Genomic DNA, 26,388 nt, shown 5'->3' with positions numbered 1-26,388 from the left:
CAATGTAGAAATTAAAATTTTAAGAAGAAAAAGTTCCAAACCAAACCCTAGAGTCTCAACATTGAACACAAGATCAGTAAAAACCCTAGATTCTCATACTTCCATACAGAAATAATAAAATCACAGGAAGAAATATAATTTAAATCTCAGAAAACAACATCAAGACTACAAGTTGAAATAAATTTCAATGAAGGTACAGAAAAATAACAAAAAAAAAACTTGAAAAGAAGCATCTCGAAATATAGGCTAAAACAACGCAAAAATTAAACTATAAAGAAGAAAAAGTTCCAAACCAAACCCAAGATTCTCACTATTCGACAAAAGATCGGTAAAAACCCTAGATTCTCATAGTTCCATATAAAAACAACAAAATCACAAGAAAAAGTATAATTAAAATCTCAGAAAAACAACATCAAGACTTCAAGTTGAAAATAAATTTCAGTGTAAGAACAGAAGAAAAAAAAAAAAAACTTCGAAAAAAGGATCTCGAACTATAGGGTAAAACAATGGAGAAATTAAAATTTTAACAAAAAAAATTTCCAAACCAAACCCTAGATTCTCGTTATTCAACCCAAGATCGGTAAAAATCCTCTTTTCTCATAATTCCATACGGAAATTAAAAAATCACAAGAAGAAATATAATTAAAATCTCAGAAAACAACATCAAAACTAGAAGTTGAAATCAATTTAAGTGCATGAACAGAAAAATAACAAAAAAAACATTGAAGGAAGGATCTCGAACTATAAGCTAAAACAATGCAGAAATTAAAATTTTAATAAGAAAAAGTTTCAAACCAAACCCTAGAATCTCATTATTCGACACAAGCTCGGTAAAAACCCTATATTCTCATATTTCCATACAGAAACAACAAAATCATAAAAAAAAACTTTAATTAAAATCTAAGAAAACAAAATCAAGACTACAAGTTGAAATAAATTTCAGTGCAGGAACAGGAAAATAACAAAAAAAAATGTTGAATGAAGGATCTCGAACTATATGCTAAAACAATGCAGAAATTAAAATTTTAACAAGAAAAAGTTCCAAACCAAACCCTATATTCTCGTTATTTAACACAAGATCGGTAAAAATCCTAGATTCACATAGTTAAGAACAGAATCAAAAAAATCACATGAAGAAATATAATTAAAATCATAGAAAACAACATCAAGACTACAAGTTTAAATTAATTTAAGTGCATGAACAGAAAAATTAAAAAAAAACATGGAAGAAAGGATCTCGAACTATAGGCTAAAACAATGCAGAAATTAAAATTTCAAATAAATTTCAGCGCATGAATAGAAAATTAACAAAAAAAACTTGGAAGGAAGCAACTCGATCTATAAGCTTAAAAAATGCAAAAATTAAAATTTTAATAAGAAAAAGTTTCAAACCAAACCCTAGAATCTCATTATTCAACACAAGCTCGGTAAAAACCCTATATTCTCATATTTCCATATAGAAACAACAAAATCACAGGAAGAACATTATTTAAAATCTCAGAAAACAACATCAAGACTACAAGTTGAAATAAATTTCAGTGCAGGAACAGGAAAAAATAACAAAAAAAACGATGAAGGAAGGATCTCGAAATATAGGCTAAAAAATGTATAAATTAAAATTTTAATAAGAAAAAGTTCCAAACAAAACCTTAGATTATCTTTATTCAACAAAATATCTGCAAAAACCCCAGATTCTCATAGTTCTATACAGAAACAACAAAATCACAGGAAGAAATATAATTAAAATATCAGAAAACAATATCAAGACTACAAGTTGAAATCAATATCAGTGCAGGAACAGAAAAATTAAATAAAAACTTCGAAGGAAGGATCTCGAACTATAGGCAAAACTAATGAAGAAATGAAAATTTTAACAAAAAAAGTTCCAAACCAAACCCTAAATTCTCATTATTCAATACAAGATCCGTAAAAACCCTAGATTCTTATAGTTCCATACAGAAACAACAAAATCACAAGAAGAAATATAATTAAAATCTCAGAAAACAAAATCAAGAAAACAAGTTGAAATAAATTTCAGTGCAGGTAAAGAAAAAAAAAACTTAGAAGGACTCAAACTATAGGCATAAATTAAAATTTTAACAAGAAAAAGTTCCAAACCAAATCCTAGATTCTCATTATTCAGCACAAGATCGGTAAAAACCGTAGATTCTCATAGTTCCACACAAAAACAATAAAATCAGAAGAAGAAATATAATTAAAATCTTAGCAAACAATGTCACGACTACAAGCTGAAATAAATTTCAGTGTAGGAACAGAAAAATAACAAAAACAACTTAGAATGAAGGAACTCGAACTATAGGCTAAAACAATGTAGAAATTCAAATTTTAACAAGAAAAAGTTCCAAAGCAAATCCTAGATTCTCATTATTCACAACAAGATCGTTAAAAATCCTAGATTCTCATACTTCCATACAGAAACAATAAAATCAAAAGAAGAAATATAACTAAAATCTTAGCAAACAATATCACGACTACAAGCTGAAATAAATTTCAGTGTAGGAACAGAAAAATAACCAAAAAAACTTAGAATAAAGGAACTGGAACTCTAGGCTAAAATAATGTAGAAATTAAAATTTTAACAAGAAAAAGTTCCAAACAAAATCCTAAGTTCTCATTATTCAACACAAGATCGGTAAAAGCCATAGATTCTCATAGTTCTGTACAGAAAAAAATAAAATGACAGGAAGAAATATAATTAAAATCTAAGAAAACAACATCAAGACTATAAGTTGAAATCAATTTCACTGCAGGAAAAGAAAATACAAAAAAAACTTGGAAGGAAGAATCACGAACTATAGGCTAAACCAATGCAGAAATTAAAATTTTAACCAGAAAAAGTTCCAAACCAAACCCTAGATTCTCATTATTCAACAGAAGATCGAAAAAGTTTCATACAGAAACAACAAAATCACAGGAAGAAATAAAATTAAAATCTCAGAAAACAACATCGAGACTACAAGTTGAAATAAATTTCAGTGTAAGAACAGAAAAATAACAAAAAAAACTTGGAAGGAAGGATCTCAAACTATAGGCCAAAACAATGCAAAAATTAAAATTTTAACAAGAAAAAGTTGAAACCAAATCATAGATTCTCATTATTCAACACAAGATCGGTAAAAACCCTAGATTCCAATAGCTCAATAAAGAAATAACAAAATTACAGGAAGAAATATAATTAAAATCTCAGAAAACAACATTAAGATTACAAGTTGAAATAAATTTCAATGCAGGAACAGAAAAATAACAAAAAAAACATAGAAGGAAAGTTCTCGAACTATACGCCAAGATAATGCAGCAATTAAAATTTTAACAAGAAAAAGTTCAAACAAAACCCTATATTCTCATTATTCAACACAAGATAAGTAAAAATCCTAGATTCCCAAAGCTCCATACAGAAACAACAAAATCACTAGAAGTAATATAATTAAAATCTCAGAAATCAACATCAAGACTACAAGTTAAAATCAATTTCAGTGCAGGAACAGAAAATAACAAAAAAAACATGGAATGAAGGATCTCGTACTATAGGCTAAAACAACGCAGAAATTAAAATTTTAAAAAGAAAAAGTTCCAAAGCAAACTATAGATTCTCATTATTCAAGACAAGATCGGTAAAAATCTTACATTCTTATAATTACATACAGAAACAAAAAAATCAGAGGAAGAAATATAATTAAAATCTAAGAAAACAACATCAAGACTACAAGTTGAAATCAATTTCAGTGCACGGACAGAAAAATAACAAAAAAAACTTGGAAGGAAGGATCTCGAACTATAGGCTAAAACAATGCAGAAATTAAAATTTCAATAAGAAAAAATTCCAAACCAAACTCTAGATTCTCATTATTCAACACAAGATCGGTAAAAATCCTAGATTTTTATAATTACTTACAGAAACAAAAAAATCACTGGAAGAAATATAATAAAAATCTCTGAGGATAACATCAAGACTAAAATTTGAAATCAATTTCAGTGCACGGACAGAAAATGAACAAAAAAATCTTAGAAGGATGAATCTCGAATTGTAGGCTAAAAAAAATGCAAAAATTAAAAATTTAACAAGAAAAAGTTCAAAAACCAAACCCTAGATTTTCATTATTCCTTACTGAAACAAAAAAATCACAGGGAGAAATATAATGAAAATCTCAGAAAACAACATCAAGACTAGAAGTTGAAATAAATTTCAGTGAATGAACTGAAAAAAACAAAAAAAAACTTAGAAGGAAGGATCTCGAACTATAGGCTAAAACAATGCAGAAATTAAAATTTTAATAAGAAAAAGTTCCAAACCAAACCCTAGAATCTCATTTTTCAGCACAAGCTCCGTAAAAACCTTATATTCTCATATTCCCATACAGAAACAACAAAATCACAGGAAGAACATTAATTAAAATCTCAGAAAACAACATCAAGACTACAAGTTGAATTAAATTTTAGTGCAGGAACAAGAAAATAACAAAAAAATCGTTGAAGGAAGGATCTCGAACTATAGGCTAAAACAACGCAGAAATTAAAATTTTAATAAGAAAAAGTTCCAAACCAAACCCTAGAATCTCATTTTTCAGCACAAGCTCCGTAAAAACCTTATATTCTCATATTTCCATACAGAAACAACAAAATCACAGGAAGAACATTAATTAAAATCTCAGAAAACAACATCAAGACTACAAGTTGAATTAAATTTTAGTGCAGGAACAGGAAAATAACAAAAAAACCGTTGAAAGAAGGATCTCGAACTATAGGCTAAAACAATGTATAAATTAAAATTTTAACAAGAAACAGTTCCAAACCAAACCCTAAATTATCATTATTCAACAAAATAGCGGTAAAAACCCTAGATTCTCATAACTCCATACAGAAAAAACAATCACAGGAAGAAAAATAATTAACATCTCAAAAAACAACATCAAGACTAAAAGTTGAAATAAATTTCAGTGAAAGAACAAAAAAATTACAAAGAAAACTTGGATGGAAGGATCTCAAACTATATGTTAAAATAATGCAGAAATTAAAATTTTAACAAGAAAAGATCCAAACCAAACACCTGATTCTCATTATTGAACACAAGATCGGTAAAAACCCAAGATACTCATAGTTCCATACAAAAACAACAAAATCACAAGAAGAAATATAATTAAAATATCAAAAAACGACATCAAGACTACAAGTTGAAATCAATTTTAGTGCAGGAACAGAAAATAACAAAAAAAACTTTGAATGAATGATCTCGTACAATATGCTAAGACAATGCAGAAATTAAAATTTTAAAAAGAAAAAGTTCCAAACCAAACTCTAGATTCTCATTATTCAACACAAAATCAGTAAAAATCCTAGATTCCCATAGCTTCATACAGAAACAACAAAATCACTAGAAGAAATATAATTAAAATGTCAGAAAACAACATAAAACTACAAGTTGAAATAAATTTTAGTGTAAGAACAGAAAAATAACAAAAAAACCTAGAAGGAAGGATCTCGAACTATAAACTAAAACAATGCAGAAATTAAAATTTTAACAAGAAAAAGTTCAAAACCAAACCCTAGATTCTCATTATTCAACACAAGATCGGTAAAAACCCTAGATTCGCACAGTTCCATACAAAAACAACAAAATCACAAGAAGAAATATAATTAAAATCTCAGAAAACAACATCAAGAATACAAGTTGAAATAAATTTCAGTGAAGGAACAGAAAAAAACCAAAAAAACTTAGAAGGAATGATCTCGAACTATAGGCTAAAACAATACAGAAACTAAAATTTTAACAAGAAAAAGTTCAAAACAAAACCTTAAATTCTCATTATTACACACAAGATCGGTAAAAAACCCTAGATTCTTACAGTTACATACAAAAACAACAAAATCACAAGACGAAATATAATAAAAACCTCAGAAAACAACTTCAAGACTACAAGTTGAAATAAATTTCAGTGAAGGAATAGAAAAATAACAAAGAAAACTTGGAAGGAATGATCTCGAACTATATGCTAAAACAAAGCATAAATTAAAATTTTAACAAGCAAAACTTCCAAACCAAACACCTGATTCTCATTATTCAACACAAGATCAGTAAAAAAGCAAAGATACTCATAGTTCCATACAAAAACATCAAAATCACAAGAATAAATATAATTAAAATCTCAGAAAAGAACATCAAGACTATTAATTGAAATAAATTTCAGTGAAGGAACAGTAAAATAAATAAAAAACTTCGATAGAAGGATCTCGAACCATAGGCTAAAACAAGGCAGAAATTACAATTTTAACAAGAAAAAGTTCCAAACAAAACCTTAGATTCTCATTATACAACAAAAGATCGGTAAAGTTCCATACAAAAACAACAAAATCAGAGGAAGAAAAGTAATTAAAATCTGAGCAAACAACATCAAGACAATAAGTTGAAATAAATTTCAGTGCAGGTACAGAAAATACAAAAATAACATTAAAGGAAGGATCTCGAACTATAAGCAAAAACAAAGCAGAAAATAATATTTTAAGAAGACCAAGTTCCAAACCAAACCCTATATTCTCATTATTCAACACAAGATCGGTAAAACCCTTGATTCTCATAGTTACATACAGAAACAACAAAATCATATGAAGAAATATAATTAACATCTCAGAAAACAACATCAAGACTACAAGTTGAAATAAAATTCAGTGCAGAAAACAGAAAAATAACAACAAAACTTGGAAGAAAGGATCTCGAACTATATGCTAAAAAATGCAGAAATTAAAATTTAAACAAGAAAAAGTTCAAACCAAACCTTAGATTCTCATTATACAACACAAGATCGCTAAACTTCCATACAGAAACAACAAAATCACAGGAAGAAATATAATTAAAATCTCAGAAAACAACATCAAAACTACAATTTGAAATAAATTTCAGTGCAGGTACAGAAAATACAAAAAAAACTTGGAAAGAAGGATCTCTAACTATAAGCTAAAAAAATGGAGAAATTAAAATTTTAACAAGAAAAAGTTCCAAACCAAACCTTAGATTCTCATTATTCAACACAAGATCGGTAAAAACCCTAGATTCTCATAGCTACATTCAGAAACAACAAAATCATAGGAGGGAATATAATCAAAATGTCATAAAACAACATCAAGACTACAAGTTGAAAGAAATTTCAGTAAAGGAACAGAAAAATAACAAAAAATACTTTGAAGGAGGATCTCGAACTATAGGCTAAAACAATGCAGAAATTAAAATTTTAACAAGAAGAAGTTCCAAACCAAACCATAGATTCTCATTATATAACACAAGATCGGTAAAGTTCCATATAGAAACAACAAAATCAGAGGAAGAAATATAATTAAAATCTTGGAAAACAACATCATGACTACAAGTAGAAATAAATTTCAGTGCAGGTAAAGAAAATACAAAAAAAACTTGGAAGGAAGGATCTCGAATTATAAGCTAAAATAAAGCAGAAGTTAAAATTTTGATAAGAAAAAGTTCCAAACAAAATCCTAGATTCTTATTATTCAACACAAGATCGGTAAAACCCATGATTCTCATAGTTACATTCAGAAACAACAAAATCATAGGAAGAAATATAATTAACATCTCAGAAAACAACATCAAGACTACAAGTTGACATAAATTTCAGTGTAGGAACATAAAAATAACAAAAAAACTTGGAAGGAAGGATTTCGAACTATACGCTAAAACAATGCAGAAATTAAAATTTTAACAAGAAAAGTTTCAAACCAAACCATAGATTCTCATTATACAACACAAGATCGGTAAAGTTCCATACAGAAACAACAAAATCACAGGAAGAAATTTAATTAACATCTCAGAAAACAACATCAAGACTACAAGTTGAAATAAATTTCAAGGCAGGTACAGAAAATACAAAAAAAACTTGGAAAAAAGGATCTCGAACTATAAGCTAAAACAATGCGGAAATTAAAATTTTAACAAGAAAAAGTTCCAAAACAAACCCTAGATTTTCATTATTCAACATAAGATCGGTAAAAACCCTAGATTCTCATAGTTACATACAGAAACAACAAAATCATATGAAGAAATATAATTAAAATCTCAAAAAACAACATCAAGACTACAAGTTGAAATAAATTTCAGTGAAGGAACAGAAAAATAACAAAAAAAAATTGAAGGAAGGATCACGAAATATAGGCTAAAAAAATGCAGAAATTAAAATTTTAACAAAGAAAAAGTTCCAAACAAAACCCTAAATTCTCATTATTCAACACAAGATCGGTAAAAACTACAGACTCTCATAATTCCATTCAGAAACAACAAAACCAGAGGAAGAAATATAATTAACATCTCAGAAAGCAACATCAAGTCTACAAGTTGAAATAAATTTCAGTGCATGAACAGAAAAATAATAAAAAAACCTTGGAAGGAAGGATCTCGAACTATAAGCTAAAACAATGTAGAAATTAAAATTTTAACAAGAAAAAGTTCCAAAACAAACCCTAGATTCTCATTATTCAACTCAAGATCGGAACAAATCCTAGATTCTCACAGTTCCATACAGAAATAAAAAAAATCGTAGGAAGAAATATAATTAAAATCTCAGAAAACAACATCATGACTACAAGTTGAAATAAATTTCAGTGCAGGAACAGAAAAATAACAAAAAAACTTGGAAGGAAGGATTTCGAACTCTATGCTAAAACAATGCAGAAATTAAAATTTTAACAAGAAAAGTTTGAAACCAAACCATTGATTCTCATTATGCAACACAAGATTGGTAAAGTTTCATACAGAAACAACAAAATCACAGGAAGAAATACAATTAATATCTCAGAAAACAACATCAAGACTACAAGTTGAAAAAAATTTCAGTGCAGGTATAGAAAATACAAAAAAAACTTGGAAAGAAGGATCTCGAACTATAAGCTAAAACAATGCAGAAATTAAAATTTTAACAAGAAAAAGTTCCAACCCAAACCCTAGATTCTCATTATTCAACACAAGATTGGTAAAAACCCAAGATTCTCATAGTTACATACAGAAACAACAAAATCATAAGAAGAAATATAATTAAAATCTCAGAAAACAACATCAAGCTTACAAGTTGAAATAAATTTTAGTGAAGGAACAGAAAAATAACTAAAAAAACTTTGAAGGAAGGATCTCGAAATATAGGGTAAAAAAATGCATAAATTAAAATTTTAACAAAGAAAAAGTTCCAAACAAAACCCTAAATTCTCATTATTCAACACAAAATCGGTAAAAACCAAAGATTCTCGTAGTTCCATTCAGAAACAACAAAATCAGAGGAAGAAAACAATTAACATCTCAGAACACAACATCAAGGCTACAAGTTGAAATAAACTTCAGTGCAGGAACAAAAAAATAACAAAAAAACATTGAAGGAAGGATCTCGAACTATATGCTAAAATAATGCAGAAATTAAAATTTTAATAAGAAAAAGTTCCAAACCAAACCTTAGATTCTCATTATACAACACAAGATCGGTAAAACCCTAGATTCTGATAGTTACATACAGAACAACAAAATCATAAGAAGAAATATAATTAACATCTCAGAAAACAACATCAGGACTACAAGTTGAAATAAATTTTAGTACAGGAACAGAAAAATAACAAAAAAACTTGGAAGGAAGGATTTCGAACTATAGGCTAAAACAATGCAGAAATTAAAATTTTAACAAGAAAAGTTTCTAACCAAACCATCGATTCTCATTATACAACACAAGATCGGTAAAGTTCCATACAGAAACAACAAAATCACAGGAAGAAATATAATTAATATCTCCGAAAACAACATCAAGACTACAAGTTGAAATAAATTTTAGTGCGGGTACAGAAAATACAAAAAAAACTTGGAAAGAAGGATCACGAACTATAAGCTAAAACAATGCGGAAATTAAAATTTTAACAAGAAAAAGTTCCAAACCAAACCCTAGATTCTCATTATTCAACACAAGATCGGTAAAGACCCTAGATTCTCATAGTTACATACAGAAACAACAAAATCATAGGAAGAAATATAATTAAAATCTCAGAAAACAACATCAAGACTACAAGTTGAAATATATTTCAGTTAAGGAGCAGAAAAAATAGCAGAAAAAACTTTGAAGGAAGGATCTCGAACTATAGGCTAAAATAATGCAGAAATTAAAATTTTAACAAAGAAAACGTTACAAACAAAACCTAAATTCTCATTATTCAACACAAGATCGATAAAAACCAAAGATTCTCATAGTTCCATTCAGTAACAACAAAATCAGAGGAAGAAATATAATTAACATCTCGGAAAACAACATAAAGACTAGAAGTTGAAATAAACTTCAGTGCAGGAACAAAAAAATAACAAAAAATCATTGAAGGAAGGTTCTCGAACTATAGGCTAAAACAATTCAGAAATTAAAATTTTAACAAGAAAAAGTTCCAAACCAAACCCTAGATTCTCATTATTCAATACAAGATCGGTAAAAATCCTAGATTCTCATAGTTTCATACAAAAACAACAAAATCACTTAAGAAATATAATTAAAATCTCAGAAAACAACATCAAGACTACAAGTTGAAATAAATTTCAGTGCATGGATAAAAAATTAACAAAAAAAACTTGGAAGGAAGGATCTTGAAATATAGGCCAAAACAATGCGGAAATTAAAATTTTATCAAGAAAAAGTTCCAAACAGAACCCTAGATTCTCATTACTCAACACAAGATCGGTAAATACCCTAGATTCTCATAGTTACATACAGAAATAACAAAATCAATGCAAGAAATATAATTAAAATATCTGAAAACAACATCAAGACTACAAGTTGAAATAAATTTCAATGCAATAACAGAAAAATAACAAAGAAAACTTAGAAGAAAGGATCACGACATATAGGCTAAAACAATGCAGAAATTAAAATTTTAATAAGAAAAAGTTACAAACCAAACCCTAGATTCTCATTACTCAACACAAGATCGGTAAAAACCCTATATTCTCATAGTTCCATAAAGAAAGAACAAAATCTCAGGAATAAATATATATTAAAATCTCAGAAAACAACATCAAGAGTACAAGTTCAAATCAATTTTAGTGCAGGAACAGAAAAATAACAAAAAAAACTTGGAAGGAAGGATATCGAACTATAGGCTAAAACAATGCAAAAATTTAAATTTTAATAAGAAAAAGTTCCAAACCAAACCCTAGATTCTCATTATTCAACACAACATCGGTAAAAACACGAGATTCCCATTGCTCAATGCTGAAACAACAAAATCACAGGAAGAAATACAATTAAAATCTGTGAAAACAATATCAAGACTACAAGTTGAAATCAATTTCAGTGCTGTAAAAGAAAAATAACAAGAAAAACTTGAAAGGAAAGATCTCAAACTATAGGCTAAAACAATGTAAAAATTAAAATTTTAACAACAAAAAGTTTCAAACCAACCCTTAAATTCTCCTTAATCAACACAAGATTGGTAGAAACCTTAGATTCTTACGGCTCCATACAGAAACAACAAAATCACAGGAAGAAATATATATTAAACTCTCAGAAAACAACATCAAGACTTAAAGTTGAAATCAATTTCGGTGCATGAACAGAAAAATAACAAAAAACACTTTGAAGGAAGGATCTCGAACTATAGGCTAAAACATTGCAGAAATTACAATTTTAACAAGGAAAAATTTCAAACCAAATCCTAAATTCTTATTATTCAACACAAGATCGGTAAAAACCCAAGTTTCTCATAGTTCCATACAGAAACAACAAAATCACAGGAAGAAATGTAATTAAAATCTCAGAAAACAACATCAAGACTACAAGTTGAAATAAATTATAGTGCAGGTACAGAAAAATAACAAAAAAACTTGGAAGGAAGGATCTCGAATTATAGGCTAAAACAAAGCAGAAATTAAAATTTTAACAAGAAAAAGTTCGAAACCAAACCCTAGAGTTGGAAGGAAGGGACTCGAACTATAAGCTAAAACAATGCAGAAATTAAAATTTTAGCAAGAAAAAGTTCTAAACCAAACCCTAGATTCTCATTATTCAACACAAGTTCGGTAAAAACCCTAGATTCTCATAGTTACATACAGAAACAACAAAATCACAGCAAGAAATATAATTAAAATATCTGAAAAACAACATCAAGACTACAACTTGAAATAAATTTCAATGCAGTAACAGAAAAATAACAAAAAAACTTAGAAGGAAGGATCTCGAACTATAGGCTAAACCAATGCAGAAATTAAAATTTTAATAAGAAAAAGTTCCAAACCAAACCCTATATTCTCATTACTCAACACAAGATCGGTAAAAAGCCTATATTCTCATAGTTCCAGAAAGAAAAAACAAAATCACAGGAATAAATATATATTAAAATCTCATAAAACAACATAAAGAGTGCAAGTTGAAATCAATTTTAGTGCAGGAACAGAAAAATAACAAAAAAAACTTGGAAGGAAGGATCTCGAACTACAGGCTAAAACAATGCAAAAATTAAAATTTTAATAAGAAAAAGTTACAAACCAAACCCAAGATTCCCATTGCCCAATGCTGAAACAACAAAATCACAGGAAGAAATACAATTAAATCTCTGAAAACAACATCAAGACTAGAAGTTGAAATCAATTTCAGTGCAGAATCAGAAAAATAAAATAAAAAACTTGAAAGGAAGGATCTCAAACTATAGGCTAAAACAATGTAGAAATTAAAATTTTAGCAACAAAAAGTTTTAAACCAACCCTTACATTCTCCTTAATCATCACAAGATTGGTAAAAACCTTAGATTCTCACAGCTCCATAATGAAACAACAAAATCACAGGAAGAAATATATATTAAACTCTCAGAAAACAACGTCAAGACTTCAAGTTGAAATCAATTTCAGTGCAGGAACAGAAAAATAACAAAAAAAACTTTGAAGGAAGGATTTTGAACTACAGGCTAAACCAATGCAGAAATTAAAATTTTAACAAGAAAAAGTTCCAAACTAAACCCTAGATTCTCATTAATAAACACAAGATCGGTCAAAACCCTAGATTCTTATAGTTCCATACAGAAACAACAAAATCACTGGAAGAAATATAATTAAAAGATAAGAAAACAACCTTAAGACTACAAGTTGAAATAAATTTCAGTGCAGAAACAGAAAAATAACGAAAAAAACATTGAAGGAATGATCTCGAACTATAGGGTAAAAAATGCAGAAATTAAAAAGTTAACAAGAAAAAGTTAAAAAACCAAACCCTAGATTCTCATTATTCAACACAAGATTTTAGTGCACTTACCAAAATATGGTAGTGCCAATATCACTAGCATAAAAAAATATTTACTGTTAACTTAAAAAACACTAAAACAAAACTAAAATAAGAGGATATTAATAATGGCTTGCATATTAAAACGGGGCGGGTCCATCTCCATCCCCATCCCCGCTTCGACGAATTTTTCAAGGCCCCGTCCCCGTCTAGTCACCGCTCGAAGTTGGGGAATCCCCGCCCCATTCGGGGCGGGGCGGATCCTCGTTTTAATGGGTGAAATTGCCAGTCCTAATTGGATAGTTGATTCAGGATGTTCGAATCACATGACTGGTGATGAGCAAAAGTTTATGATAAAGACCGAATACAAAGGCAGTCGGATGGTGGTAACAGCGAACGATATGAAATTGTGGAGAGCTCAACTTATTGAAGGATGTCTACCACGTTCCACACATGAAGAGGAACTTGATATCTGTATCGGGCACTCCTCTTATGGAGGGGAAAGGAGTAGACTCTGTTTACGTGATGTCGGCTCAGGAAGCATATGGACAGAGAACCCGAAAGAATGAGACGGCGGATTTATGGCATGCGAGATTGGCGCATGTTGGGTATTGTAGACACCCCATTTTGACCGAACTCTTTATCCTTTTGTTTGAGGAAAATCCCATCAAATAAGTGATCTAGGGTCCCAAATTCAACCCTAGGGTAGCTTATGGTCCCAGCTAGCTCCCTGCAAAATTTCGTCAAAATCGGATGAGATTTGCCTAATAAGACGAGCCGAATTAGAATTGTAGTGCAAATGGGGAGTGAAATATCCTGTAAGCCAGCCAGTTTTTACCCTAGAGCAGAAAGGAGGGTGCATTATCCCTGTAATGTCGCCCATGAAGAGTTTATTTGAAAATTCCCCTCATTTAGTTAAAATAGAAGATATACCTGAATAGGGGGGTTGTCCAAGGTAACTTACGGGGCGAAAAGTTTCTTTTAGTTAATTTTTCATTAAACTTTTTCCAAATTGTCACCCTTTTGCAACAAAAACCAAAGCAAAATTTTTGAAAAGTGGTTGTCCTAAAAACTAATGGGGGACAAAAATTAAGGGAAAACTCTATAAATAGAGCATTTGGGCTCTCATTTGAAAAGGATTAGGGTTTTTAATCTAATTTTAGAGAGAGGGAGAGATAGAGATTTCTAGAGAGAGAGAAAGATTCTAGAGAGAGAGCTTACTAGAGAGAGAAGGAGATCTAGAGAGAGAAGAAGGAGATCTAGAGAGAGAAAGAAGAAGATCTAGAGAAAGAAATGAGACCTAGAGAGAGAAAGAAAAGAGATCAACCGAGAGAAAGAGGGAGATATAGAGAGAGAAATAAGCTTTCAAGGAGAGATCCAAGAGAAGAGAAATAAGCTTTCAAAGAGATTTCGAGTTTTCTTTAAAAATCTAGCATAAAATGAGAAATGTAAGTGAAAAATGCTTAAAAATGGTTAGACTAGCAACGTAGGGCTAAAATCTACCAAAATATGTTTAAAAACATGTCTAAATTTAAGATCTAACGTAATTCACCTCAAATTTTGAGTTCTAGTTGAATTTTGATGTAAAATGGCAAAATAAAGTGCTGTCAAGCCTCGTTTTTACCATTTTTCTCAATTTTCAGTTGGAATTAGTGGAGATTTCAAACGTGAAGGTGTAGTACTCGTTGAGATCTTCGATTTGGCGTATAAATGCCCAAAATTGGCCAAGAAACGAAGAAGTTATTGTCGTTTTAAGATTTCAGCTCAAAATTCGGTCCAGTGAATCTAGGTGTGCTTTTGTGAAAATTCCATAAAGATCTTCAAAACTGAAACTAACATGGTTATATCTAAGCCTAATCAGCATGCATTATCATATATTTGTGTTAAATTCACATAGTTCTTTTGTTTGAATGAAATTTTGATGTGAAATGTCATGAAATCGTGTTGAATTACTTGCTGTCTGGATTTTATTTTTAATTTTTAACTAACATCTGGTCAGATCTACCGAAAGTTATACACGCGGAAGTTGTAGAGTTTTCTGAGATCTTCGATTTTGCACCTTACGGGCCTCGTAACGATGAAAAATGAAAAAGTTATACGACTTTTAAGATGTTATCCAAAAGCACTACATTTTCATATTTGAATTTGATCGGAAATAGCCGTTTTTCGGCCACTTCCAGTGAGATCTAGGCGAAATTATCAACAGAGAAAAGTTTATTTGATCGATTCACTAAAAATTTCTAGTTGAACACTTTTCTTGAAAATGTATTTTTGATCCCCTGTTTTACAAAACCAAATCAAAACTTTTGAAAAGTAAAACTGCATAAATGAATTATGAAATAAACCCAAAGATGGCCGTTTTCCTGCCACATTCTGCAAGAACTGGCCGAAGTACATAACTAGTCAAATGTTTCCTGATGTGTCTCCTAGAACTTTGATGCGTATCACTTTTGTTTGTTTTGCCATTTGGATAGTGTAATTTTAAATAAAAATTCTCAGCTTACATGTAGAATGCAAATGCATGCTTTTGATGCTTGATACAAGCTTAGGCTAGTTGGCAATGAAGGCATTAGTCCAAGCCAATCCGTAGAGGGACCTACTTGGATATGGCAGTACCCACTTCCCTCTTCTTTCCTCATTCTTTAAGAAGAAAGAATGCAAGTTGAAATAACATCAAGACTACAAGTAGAAATAAATTTCAGTGCTAGTCCAGAAAAATAACAAAAAATACTTGGAATGAAAAATCTCGAACTACATGCTAAAACAATGCAGAAACTAAAATTTTAAAAAAAAAAAGTTCCAAACCAAACCCTAGATTCTTATTATTCAACACAAGATCGGTAAAAACCCTAGATTCTCATAGTTCCATACAGAAACAACAAAATCACAGGAAGAAATATAATTAAAATCTCAGAAAACAACATCAAGACTACAAGTTGAAATCAATTTCAGTGCAGGAACAGAAAAATAAAAATAAAAACTTGAAAAATGAAGGATCTCGAACTATAGGCTAAAACAATGCAGAAATTAAAATTTTAACTAGGAAAAGTTCCAAACCAAGCCCTAGATTCTCATTATTCAACACAAGATCGGTAAAAGACCTAGATTCTCATAATTCCATACAGAAACAACAAAATCACTGGAAGAAATATAATTAAAATCTCAGAAAACAACATCAAAACTACAAGTTGAAATAAATTTTAGTTCAGGAACAGAAAAATAAGAAAAAAAACTTGGAAGGAAGAATCTCGAACTATAAGATAAAACGAAGCATAAATTAAAATTTTAACAAGAAAAAGTTCCAAACCAAACCCTAAATTCCTATTATTCAACACAAGATCGGTAAAAACCCTAAATTCTCACCCTTCCATACAGAAACAACAAAATCACTAGAAGATATATAATTAAAATCTCAGAAAACAACGTCAAGACTACAAGTTGAAATAAATTTCAGTGCAGCAACAGAAAAATAACAAAAAAACATAGAAGGAAGGATCTCGAACTATAGGCTAAAACAATGCAGAAATTAAAATTTTAACAAGAAAAAGTTCAAAACCAAACCCTAGATTCTCATTATTCAACACAAGATCGGTAAAAACCCTAGATACTCATAGTTCCATACAGAAACAACAAAATCACAGGAAGAAATATAATTAAAATTTGAGAAATAAACATCAAGTCTACAAGTTGAAATAAATTTCAGTGCATGAACAGAAAAATAATAAAAAAACCTTGGAAGGAAGGATCTCGAACTATAAGCTAAAACAATGTAGAAATTAAAATTTTAACAAGCAAAAGTTCCAAAACAAACCCTAGATTCTCATTATTCAACTCAAGATCGGAAAAAATCCTAGATTCTCACAGTTCCATACAGAAATAAAAAAAATCATAGGAAGAAATATAATTAAAATCTCAGAAAACAACATCATGACTACAAGTTGAACTAAATTTCAGTGCAGGAACAGAAAAATAAGAAAAAAAACTTAGAAGGAAGGTTCTCGAACTATAGGCTACAACAATGTAGAAATTAAAATTTTAACAAGAAAAAGTTTCAAACCAAAGCCTAGATTCTCAACATTGAACCCAAGATCTGTAAAAACCCTAGATTGTCATAGTTCCATATAGAACAACAAACTCACAGGAAGAAATATAATTAGCATCTCAGAAAACAACATCAAGACTACAAGTTGAAATAAAATTCAGTGTAGGTACAGAAAAATAACAAAAAAAACTACGAAGGAAGGATCTCGATTTATAAGGTAAAACAATGCAGAAATTAAAATTCTAACAAGAAAAAGTTCCAAACCAAACCCTAGATTCTCGTTATTCAACACAAGATTGGTAAAAATTCTAGATCCTAGTATTTCCATACAGAAACAAAAAAATCACAGGAAGAAATATAATTAAAATCACAGCAAACAACATCAAGATTACAAGTTGAAATCAATTTAAGTGAAGGAACAGAAAAATAACAAAAAAAACATGGAAGGAAGGATCTCGAACTAAAGGCTAAAAAAAGGCAGAAATTAAAAATTTAATAAGAAAAAGTTCCAAACCAAACCCTACATTCTCATTATTCACAACAAGATAGGTAAAAACCCTAGATTCTCATAGTTCCATACAGGAACAACAAAATCACAGGAAGAAATATAATTAATATCTGAGAAAATAACATCAAGACTAAAAATTGAAATAAATTTCAGTCGAGGAACAGAAATATAACAAAAAAAACATGGAATGAAGGATCTCGAACTATGGAAAAAAACAATGGAGAAATTAAAATTTTAATACGAAAAAGTTCCAAACCAAGCCCTAGATTCTCATTATTAAACACAAGATCGGTAAAAAACCTATATTCTCATATTTCCATACAGAAACAACAAAATGACAGGAAGAAATATAATTAAAATCTAAGAAAACAACATCAAGACTAAAAGTTGAAATAAATTTCAGCACAGGAATAGAAAAATAAAAAAAAAATTTAGAAGGGAGGATCTCGAACTATAGGTTAAAACAATGTATAAATTAAAATTTTAACAAGAAAAAGTTCCAAACCAAACCAAAGATTCTCAACATTGAACACAAGATCAGTAAAAACTCTAGATTCTCATAGTACCATACAGAAACAATAAAATCATAGGAAGAAGTATAATTAAAATCTCAGAAAACAACATCAAGACTGCAAGTCGAAATAAATTTCAGTGAAGGAACAAAAAAATGACAAAAAAACAAAGAAAGAATGATCTCGAACTATATGCTAAAACAATGCAGAAATTAAAATTTTAACAAGAAAAAGTTCCAAACCAAACCCTAGATTGTCATTATTCAAAACAAGATCGGTAAAAACCCAAGATTCTCATAATTTCATACAGAAAAAACGAAATCACAGGAAGAAATATAATAAAAATATCTGAAAACAACATCAAGACTAGATGTTCAAATCAATTTCAGTGCAGGAAGAGAAAAATAACAAAAAAACTTCTAAAGAAGCTTCTCGAACTATAGGCTAAAACAATGCAGAAATTAAAATTTTAACAAGAAAAAGTTCCAAACCAAACCCTTGATTCTCATTATACAACACAAGATTGGTAAAGTTCCATATAGAAACAACAAAACCACAGAAAGAAATATAATTAAAATCTCAGAAAACAACATCAAAACTACAACTTGAAATAAATTTCAGTCCAGCTACAGAAAATAAAAATAAAAACTTGGAAGGAAGGATCTCAATCTATAGGCTAAAAACAATGCAGAAATTAATATTTTAACAAGAAAAAGTGCAAAACAAAACCCTAGATTCTCATTATTCGACACCAGATCAGTAAAAACCCTAGATTATCATAGTTCCATACAGAAACAATAAAATCACAGGAAGAAATATAATTAAAATCTCAGAAAACAACATAAAGAATACAAGTTGAAATAAATTTCAGTGTAGGTACAGAAAAATAACAAAAAAAACTTAAAAGGAAGGATCTTGAACTATAGGCAAAAATAATGTAGAAATTAAAATTTTAACAAGAAAAAGTTCCAGACCAAATCCTAGATTCTCATTATTCAACACAAGATCTGTAAAAACCCAAGATTCTCATAGTTCCATACAGAAACAACAAAATCACAGAAAGAAATATAATTAAAATCTCAGAAAACAACATCATGACTACAAGTTAAAATAAATTTCAGTGTAGGAATAGAAAAATAAATAAAAAAACTTGAAATGAAGGATCTCGAACTATAGGCTAAAACAATGCAGAAATTAAAATTTTAACAAGAAAAAGTTCCAAAACAAACCCTAGATTTTCATTATTCAACACAAGATCGGTAAAAACCCTAGATTCTCATAGTTACATACAGAAACAACAAAATCATATGAAGAAATATAATTAAAATCTCAAAAAACAACATCAAGACTACAAGTTGAAATAAATTTCAGTGAAGGAACAGAAAAATAAAAAAAAAATTTGAAGGAAGGATCACGAAATATAGGCTAAAAAAATGCAGAAATTAAAATTTTGACAAAGAAAAAGTTCCAAACAAAACCCTAAATTCACATTATTCAACACAAGATCGGTAAAAACTACAGACTCTCATAATTCCATTCAGAAACAACAAAACCAGAGGAAGAAATATAATTAACATCTCAGAAAGCAACATCAAGTCTACAAGTTGAAATAAATTTCAGTGCATGAATAGAAAAATAATAAAAAAACCTTGGAAGGAAGGATCTCGAACTATAAGCTAAAACAATGTAGAAATTAAAATTTTAACAAGAAAAAGTTCCAAAACAAACCCTAGATTCTCATTATTCAACTCAAGATCGGAACAAATCCTAGATTCTCACAGTTCCATACAGAAATAAAAAAAATCGTAGGAAGAAATATAATTAAAATCTCAGAAAACAACATCATGACTACAAGTTGAAATAAATTTCAGTGCAGGAACAGAAAAATAACAAAAAAACTTGGAAGGAAGGATTTCGAACTCTATGCTAAAACAATGCAGAAATTAAAATTTTAACAAGAAAAGTTTGAAACCAAACCATTGATTCTCATTATGCAACACAAGATTGGTAAAGTTTCATACAGAAACAACAAAATCACAGGAAGAAATACAATTAATATCTCAGAAAACAACATCAAGACTACAAGTTGAAATAAATTTCAGTGCAGGTATAGAAAATACAAAAAAAACTTGGAAAGAAGGATCTCGAACTATAAGCTAAAACAATGCAGAAATTAAAATTTTAACAAGAAAAAGTTCCAACCCAAACCCTAGATTCTCATTATTCAACACAAGATTGGTAAAAACCCAAGATTCTCATAGTTACATACAGAAACAACAAAATCATAAGAAGAAATATAATTAAAATCTCAGAAAACAACATCAAGCTTACAAGTTGAAATAAATTTTAGTGAAGGAACAGAAAAATAACTAAAAAAACTTTGAAGGAAGGATCTCGAAATATAGGGTAAAAAAATGCAGAAATTAAAATTTTAACAAAGAAAAAGTTCCAAACAAAACCCTAAATTCTCATTATTCAACACAAAATCGGTAAAAACCAAAGATTCTCGTAGTTCCATTCAGAAACAACAAAATCAGAGGAAGAAAACAATTAACATCTCAGAACACAACATCAAGGCTACAAGTTGAAATAAACTTCAGTGCAGGAACAAAAAAATAACAAAAAAACATTGAAGGAAGGATCTCGAACTATATGCTAAAATAATGCAGAAATTAAAATTTTAATAAGAAAAAGTTCCAAACCAAACCTTAGATTCTCATTATACAACACAAGATCGGTAAAACCCTAGATTCTGATAGTTACATACAGAACAACAAAATCATAAGAAGAAATATAATTAACATCTCAGAAAACAACATCAGGACTACAAGTTGAAATAAATTTTAGTACAGGAACAGAAAAATAACAAAAAAACTTGGAAGGAAGGATTTCGAACTATAGGCTAAAACAATGCAGAAATTAAAATTTTAACAAGAAAAGTTTCTAACCAAACCATCGATTCTCATTATACAACACAAGATCGGTAAAGTTCCATACAGAAACAACAAAATCACAGGAAGAAATATAATTAATATCTCCGAAAACAACATCAAGACTACAAGTTGAAATAAATTTTAGTGCAGGTACAGAAAATACAAAAAAAACTTGGAAAGAAGGATCACGAACTATAAGCTAAAACAATGCGGAAATTAAAATTTTAACAAGAAAAAGTTCCAAACCAAACCCTAGATTCTCATTATTCAACACAAGATCGGTAAAAACCCTAGATTCTCATAGTTACATACAGAAACAACAAAATCATAGGAAGAAATATAATTAAAATCTCAGAAAACAACATCAAGACTACAAGTTGAAATATATTTCAGTTAAGGAACAGAAAAAATAGTAGAAAAAACTTTGAAGGAAGGATCTCGAACTATAGGCTAAAATAATGCAGAAATTAAAATTTTAACAAAGAAAACGTTACAAACAAAACCTAAATTCTCATTATTAAACACAAGATCGATAAAAACCAAAGATTCTCATAGTTCCATTCAGTAACAACAAAATCAGAGGAAGAAATATAATTAACATCTCGGAAAACAACATAAAGACTAGAAGTTGAAATAAACTTCAGTGCAGGAACAAAAAAATAACAAAAAATCATTGAAGGAAGGATCTCGAACAATAGGCTAAAACAATTCAGAAATTAAAATTTTAACAAGAAAAAGTTCCAAACCAAACCCTAGATTCTCATTATTCAATACAAGATCGGTAAAAATCCTAGATTCTCATAGTTTCATACAAAAACAACAAAATCACTTAAGAAATATAATTAAAATCTCAGAAAACAACATCAAGACTACAAGTTGAAATAAATTTCAGTGCATGGATAAAAAATTAACAAAAAAAACTTGGAAGGAAGGATCTTGAAATATAGGCCAAAACAATGCGGAAATTAAAATTTTATCAAGAAAAAGTTCCAAACAGAACCCTAGATTCTCATTACTCAACACAAGATCGGTAAATACCCTAGATTCTCATAGTTACATACAGAAATAACAAAATCAATGCAAGAAATATAATTAAAATATCTGAAAACAACATCAAGACTACAAGTTGAAATAAATTTCAATGCAATAACAGAAAAATAACAAAGAAAACTTAGAAGAAAGGATCACGACATATAGGCTAAAACAATGCAGAAATTAAAATTTTAATAAGAAAAAGTTACAAACCAAACCCTAGATTCTCATTACTCAACACAAGATCGGTAAAAACCCTATATTCTCATAGTTCCATAAAGAAAGAACAAAATCTCAGGAATAAATATATATTAAAATCTCAGAAAACAACATCAAGAGTACAAGTTCAAATCAATTTTAGTGCAGGAACAGAAAAATAACAAAAAAAACTTGGAAGGAAGGATCTCGAACTATAGGCTAAAACAATGCAAAAATTTAAATTTTAATAAGAAAAAGTTCCAAACCAAACCCTAGATTCTCATTATTCAACACAACATCGGTAAAAACACGAGATTCCCATTGCTCAATGCTGAAACAACAAAATCACAGGAAGAAATACAATTAAAATCTGTGAAAACAATATCAAGACTACAAGTTGAAATCAATTTCAGTGCTGTAAAAGAAAAATAACAAGAAAAACTTGAAAGGAAAGATCTCAAACTATAGGCTAAAACAATGTAAAAATTAAAATTTTAACAACAAAAAGTTTCAAACCAACCCTTAAATTCTCCTTAATCAACACAAGATTGGTAGAAACCTTAGATTCTTACGGCTCCATACAGAAACAACAAAATCACAGGAAGAAATATATATTAAACTCTCAGAAAACAACATCAAGACTTAAAGTTGAAATCAATTTCGGTGCATGAACAGAAAAATAACAAAAACCACTTTGAAGGAAGGATCTCGAACTATAGGCTAAAACATTGCAGAAATTACAATTTTAACAAGGAAAAATTTCAAACCAAATCCTAAATTCTTATTACTCAACACAAGATCGGTAAAAACCCAAGTTTCTCATAGTTCCATACAGAAACAACAAAATCACAGGAAGAAATGTAATTAAAATCTCAGAAAACAACATCAAGACTACAAGTTGAAATAAATTATAGTGCAGGTACAGAAAAATAACAAAAAAACTTGGAAGGAAGGATATCGAATTATAGGCTAAAACAAAGCAGAAATTAAAATTTTAACAAGAAAAAGTTCGAAACCAAACCCTAGAGTTGGAAGGAAGGGACTCGAACTATAAGCTAAAACAATGCAGAAATTAAAATTTTAGCAAGAAAAAGTTCTAAACCAAACCCTAGATTCTCATTATTCAACACAAGTTCGGTAAAAACCCTAGATTCTCATAGTTACATACAGAAACAACAAAATCACAGCAAGAAATATAATTAAAATATCTGAAAAACAACATCAAGACTACAAGTTGAAATAAATTTCAATGCAGTAACAGAAAAATAACAAAAAAACTTAGAAGGAAGGATCTCGAACTATAGGCTAAACCAATGCAGAAATTAAAATTTTAATAAGAAAAAGTTCCAAACCAAACCCTATATTCTCATTACTCAACACAAGATCGGTAAAAAGCCTATATTCTCATAGTTCCAGAAAGAAAAAATAAAATCTCAGGAATAAATATATATTAAAATCTCATAAAACAACATAAAGAGTGCAAGTTGAAATCAATTTTAGTGCAGGAACAGAAAAATAACAAAAAAAACTTGGAAGGAAGGATCTAGAACTACAGGCTAAAACAATGCAAAAATTAAAATTTTAATAAGAAAAAGTTCCAAACCAAACCCTAGATTCCCATTGCTCAATGCTGAAACAACAAAATCACAGGAAGAAATACAATTAAATCTCTGAAAACAACATCAAGACTAGAAGTTGAAATCAATTTCAGTGCAGAATCAGAAAAATAAAATAAAAAACTTGAAAGGAAGGATCTCAAACTATAGGCTAAAACAATGTAGAAATTAAAATTTTAGCAACAAAAAGTTTTAAACCAACCCTTACATTCTCCTTAATCATCACAAGATTGGTAAAAACCTTAGATTCTCACAGCTCCATAATGAAACAACAAAATCACAGGAAGAAATATATATTAAACTCTCAGAAAACAACGTCAAGACTTCAAGTTGAAATCAATTTCAGTGCAGGAACAGAAAAATAACAAAAAAAACTTTGAAGGAAGGATTTTGAACTACAGGCTAAACCAATGCAGAAATTAAAATTTTAACAAGAAAAAGTTCCAAACTAAACCCTAGATTCTCATTAATAAACACAAGATCGGTCAAAACCCTAGATTCCTATAGTTCCATACAGAAACAACAAAATCACTAGAAGAAATATAATTAAAAGATAAGAAAACAACCTTAAGACTACAAGTTGAAATAAATTTCAGTGCAGAAACAGAAAAATAACGAAAAAAACATTGAAGGAATGATCTCGAACTATAGGGTAAAAAATGCAGAAATTAAAAAGTTAACAAGAAAAAGTTAAAAAACCAAACCCTAGATTCTCATTATTCAACACAAGATTTTAGTGCACTTACCAAAATATGGTAGTGCCAATATCACTAGCATAAAAAAATATTTACTGTTAACTTAAAAAACACTAAAACAAAACTAAAATAAGAGGATATTAATAATGGCTTGCATATTAAAACGGGGCGGGTCCATCTCCATCCCCATCCCCGCTTCGACGAATTTTTCAAGGCCCCGTCCCCGTCTAGTCACCGCTCGAAGTTGGGGAATCCCCGCCCCATTCGGGGCGGGGCGGATCCTCGTTTTAATGGGTGAAATTGCCAGTCCTAATTGGATAGTTGATTCAGGATGTTCGAATCACATGACTGGTGATGAGCAAAAGTTTATGATAAAGACCGAATACAAAGGCAGTCGGATGGTGGTAACAGCGAACGATATGAAATTGTGGAGAGCTCAACTTATTGAAGGATGTCTACCACGTTCCACACATGAAGAGGAACTTGATATCTGTATCGGGCACTGCTCTTATGGAGGGGAAAGGAGTAGACTCTGTTTACGTGATGTCGGCTCAGGAAGCATATGGACAGAGAACCCGAAAGAATGAGACGGCGGATTTATGGCATGCGAGATTGGCGCATGTTGGGTATTTTAGACACCCCATTTTGACCGAACTCTTTATCCTTTTGTTTGAGGAAAATCCCATCAAATAAGTGATCTAGGGTCCCAAATTCAACCCTAGGGTAGCTTATGGTCCCAGCTAGCTCCCTGCAAAATTTCGTCAAAATCGGATGAGATTTGCCTAATAAGACGAGCCGAATTAGAATTGTAGTGCAAATGGGGAGTGAAATATCCTGTAAGGCAGCCAGTTTTTACCCTAGAGCAGAAAGGAGGGTGCATTATCCCTGTAATGTCGCCCATGAAGAGTTTATTTGAAAATTCCCCTCATTTAGTTAAAATAGAAGATATACCTGAATAGGGGGGTTGTCCAAGGTAACTTACGGGGCGAAAAGTTTCTTTTAGTTAATTTTTCATTAAACTTTTTCCAAATTGTCACCCTTTTGCAACAAAAACCAAAGCAAAATTTTTGAAAAGTGGTTGTCCTAAAAACTAATGGGGGACAAAAATTAAGGGAAAACTCTATAAATAGAGCATTTGGGCTCTCATTTGAAAAGGATTAGGGTTTTTAATCTAATTTTAGAGAGAGGGAGAGATAGAGCTTTCTAGAGAGAGAGAAAGATTCTAGAGAGAGAGAGCTTACTAGAGAGAGAAGGAGATCTAGAGAGAGAAAGAAGAAGATCTAGAGAAAGAAATGAGACCTAGAGAGAGAAAGAAAAGAGATCAACCGAGAGAAAGAGGGAGATATAGAGAGAGAAATAAGCTTTCAAGGAGAGATCCAAGAGAAGAGAAATAAGCTTTCAAAGAGATTTCGAGTTTTCTTTAAAAATCTAGCATAAAATGAGAAATGTAAGTGAAAAATGCTTAAAAATGGTTAGACTAGCAACGTAGGGCTAAAATCTACCCAAATATGTTTAAAAACATGTCTAAATTTAAGATCTAACGTAATTCACCTCAAATTTTGAGTTCTAGTTGAATTTTGATGTAAAATGGCAAAATAAAGTGCTGTCAAG

Source organism: Tasmannia lanceolata, unplaced genomic scaffold (assembly GCF_043159265.1).
Source record: "Tasmannia lanceolata isolate RefF3 unplaced genomic scaffold, GAP_Taslan_0.1 ptg000018l, whole genome shotgun sequence".
Classification (NCBI taxonomy): Eukaryota; Viridiplantae; Streptophyta; class Magnoliopsida; order Canellales; family Winteraceae; genus Tasmannia; species Tasmannia lanceolata.
Note: the sequence above shows the minus strand (reverse complement) of the source record.